A 3,343-nucleotide genomic window follows, 5' to 3' on the forward strand; every position below is an offset into this window, starting at 1 on the left:
GGTGAGAGGCCCTGAGAAGGGAGAAGGTTTTTATGAGGTGCTAGGGACCCATTTTTGAGTCTTTTCTGTCTGCAGACTGTTGGCAGTTTGAACGGGACACTTGGATTTCAGGTTTGGCAGCCCTGCCTGGAAAGCATCTGTGGATCCTTATGAAGCAGGGTGTGGCCTCATGGTGAGGGGGGGCCTCTTTGAACCACCCGATCTAAAGGAGTCCCCCCCCCCACGACCCCCTGCGGCTGTAAGTTCCAGAAGGCACAGAGCCTGCCCTGTCCACCGCTGTTCTCCAGGGCCCAACACAGAACGGGCACTTCATAAGTATTTATAAAGTGGGGAAATGGTTAATGAACGAATGAATGAATGAACAAATGAATGGTGAGGCAGGCTGCCAGAAAGGTCCCTGAGTTGCCTGGAAGCCAAGACTGCCTGGCCTGAGCCTTCATACCTCCTGCGACGCGCCTTCCCTGGGAGCTCTGGCCCCTCATCCCAAACAGAAAGCAACATGAGGGCAGGCACAGGGCCCCCCTACCCGGGGGGCCCATCACGAGGCCAGGCACGGAGAGGGGGGTGCTTCAGCACGGGCTTGCTTGCTCCAAAGTCCTCCCCGCAACCCCACCTCCTCTGACTCCCCCATTTAAAACTTCCCAGCCGCTGCGGAGCGCTCTGCTTTCCAAGCTGGCAACCTGCTAAGGGGTGACCGAATCCAAGCATTCCAGTCTTCTCAGAGACCTGGTGTGGGTGGCCGTGGGGAGAAGGGGCCCCTGGGGAAAGCATTCAGACTGGGGAAACGGGGGTGCCTGTGTTGGTTACCCCTCCCTCAGCCTACCTTCCAGAAAGGCCCTGACTTGCTCTCTTCAGTCTCTGAGTTTCTAAGGATACTCTGGGCTTTCAGGGCCAGGGAAGAAGAAAAGTGCCCTCCCTACCCCACCGCTAGTGGTCACGGCTGAGGTGAAGCAGGAAGAGGGGCCCAGGAAGGCCCTGGGGAGCCACCTCACCTGTGAGAGGCACCCTGAAAGTGAGAGAGACCCAAACCCCAAACTGGTTTCTCTGTCTTTAAATAGGTCACCAAAAGCTCAGAGCCTAAAGGGAGGGAAGCCATCGCCCGCCCCGGGACAGCCCCCCGCCAGGCCTGCTGTGACAGCAGCTCCCTCAGAAAGCACATTGGCTGGAAAGACATGGTGAGGCCTGGCTGAAATTCCCTCAGGAGAGGCTCTGGTTGGGGCAGGGAAGAGTTACATTTTTTCTGTCTTAGTGTTTCCATTTGGACACCGTCCCTGCTGTGGAAAAGTTTCTGGCTCTGGAGTCTGGCCCCAGCTGTGCCACTGACTCAGTCGCTGTGAGTGAGAGCCTTGGGCAGGCCTCAGCCCTGTTTCCCTTCAGCGTTTGCACATGGACAACGGGGAAGCCCCCTGCTCTGCCTGCCTCAGGAGCACGGGGACAAGTAAAGGTGGTAAGGAATAGCAAAGCTCTTGGGCAAAGGGAGACACTTTTCTTCTCTCCAGTCCTCTCTGGTCCCCCAAATGGCAGGGCTGTTCCATGGGCCCTGCCTCTCTGTTCCATGATGTCTCTGAGTGAAACTATTCCCAGGGAAGGGAACTGTTGACATGGGATGCTACCAAGGGCTCTTCAATGTCTCAGCCGAAGACACGGCCAAGGCCTGTGTCCCACGGCGGGGCTGAACCTTTCTTCTCCCCCATTACAGCTGACTCCTGGTTTCAAAGAGTCTGCCATTATCAGCAGGAGCAAGCACTTTCCAAGCATCTCCAGGGGCAGGGACTTGGGCTAAGCCCTGGGAATACGGAAGAACATCAGACTGCCTCCAGACATAGTCTCGTCCTCGGACTGGAAGGAATACAGACAGGGAAGAAGGGAGACAAGGAGAAAGACCTTCTTTGGTGTACCGCTTTACAATTTATCATGTGTTTTCACTTTTTCAGTTACTCTTTAAAATTTGTTTACAGGGGATGGGATGGAATCTCAGAGAAGCCAAGCACTTTGTCTGAGGTCACAAAGCCTAGGAAGACCAGGCCTCAGGGTAACCTGATTTTAAATTCAAGGTAATTTCTTCTTGTTGCCCTTCTGTGATCACCAGGAAACCCCTACTGAGGTAGGTAGGAAGTGCAGATATCATCAGTGCCTTTGCTACCCACTAGCACCCTGCCTGGATTATTATAGGAGGGCCCAAGAGAAGAGGAGAAACAGTGGAACAGAGAGGTCTTTTCTTTTTTTAAATAAGTTTTGGAGATTTTTAAAAAAGATTTTATTTATTTATTTGAGAGAGAGTGAGCACATAAGCAGAGGGAGGGGCAGAGGCAGAGGGAGAAGCATGCTCCCCACTGAGCAAGGAGCCTGATGCGGGACTGGATCCCAGGGCCCTGGGATCGTGACCTAAGCCGAAGGCAGATGCCCAACCGACTGAGACACCCAGGTGCCCCCAGGTCTTTTCTTTTGGAACTAAAATTTTTATTTTGCCCTAGGTTCCTATGCAGTTGTAAGATACAGCACACAGAGAGAAGAAGTACCCTTTATCCAAGTTTTCCCAATGGTGGCATCTTGCAAAACTATAGCCCATAGTCACAGCCAGGGTGTGGACATCAGTATGGCCAAGGTACAGAATGTCTCCATGCCCCCACATATCCCTCCTCCCTCCGGTTGCATTTTTACAGCCACACCCACTTCCCTCCCACCTCACCCCTCCTCCTCTGCCCTGGCGGACGGCTAATCTGTTCTCCATTCTTCTAATTCTGTCATTTCAAGGTTATCCGAGCAAAATCAGACCATGTAACCTTTGGCTTTTTTCGCTCACGCGAGTTTTCTGGGAGTTCATCTGGGCTGTTGAATGGGTCAAGACTTCATTCCTTTTTGCTGCTGAGGGGTTTTCTGTGGTATGGACATATGCTGAACCTGTGGGAGGACATCTGGGCCCATTCTGGCTTTTGGCTCTTATGAATAAAGCTGCTGCAAACATTTGCGGACAGGTGTTTGTGTGGACATAAGTTTTCATTCCTCTGGGATGTGTGCCCAAGAGTAGAACTGCTGGATCATACGAAACTGAAGCCATCAGCTTCAGTCATCCCAATGGTCCCGGCTGCCTGAGGTATGAGGTGCTGAGACGGATGCATAGAGAGGCAGGTGGGAGGCCCCCACACATGGCCTGGACCTTACTACCTCAACTGGATCATGCTGAGGCCTCCAAAGTCTTGGGGAGGCCCCCACCAGCGGCCCTGGCCTCTTGAGGGAGTCCGCCATACTCCCAGCAGCCTGCAGGTGGCGCCTGACATCAGGGAATTCACATGGAGGCCTTCCAGATGGCCCCCTGGCTGAGGTCTTGGCTGGTTGGTTCCAA

At 53.6% G+C, this 3,343-nt stretch overlaps 1 long non-coding RNA gene across 1 annotated transcript; it reads left to right on the forward strand.

The window, feature by feature from the left end:
* The first annotated feature begins 1,295 nt into the window (after nt 1–1,295).
* On the forward strand, nt 1,296–2,957 carry LOC101689938. The gene is made up of 4 exons (XR_200159.3): nt 1,296–1,447; nt 1,700–2,054; nt 2,475–2,605; nt 2,755–2,957. It is a non-coding gene; the product is annotated as an uncharacterized LOC101689938 (long non-coding RNA).
* The last annotated feature ends 386 nt before the right edge of the window (nt 2,958–3,343 follow it).

This window comes from Mustela putorius, unplaced genomic scaffold (genome assembly GCF_011764305.1).
Source record: "Mustela putorius furo isolate JIRA1106 unplaced genomic scaffold, ASM1176430v1.1 tig00003901_pilon_pilon_pilon, whole genome shotgun sequence".
NCBI classification, from domain to species: Eukaryota; Metazoa; Chordata; class Mammalia; order Carnivora; family Mustelidae; genus Mustela; species Mustela putorius.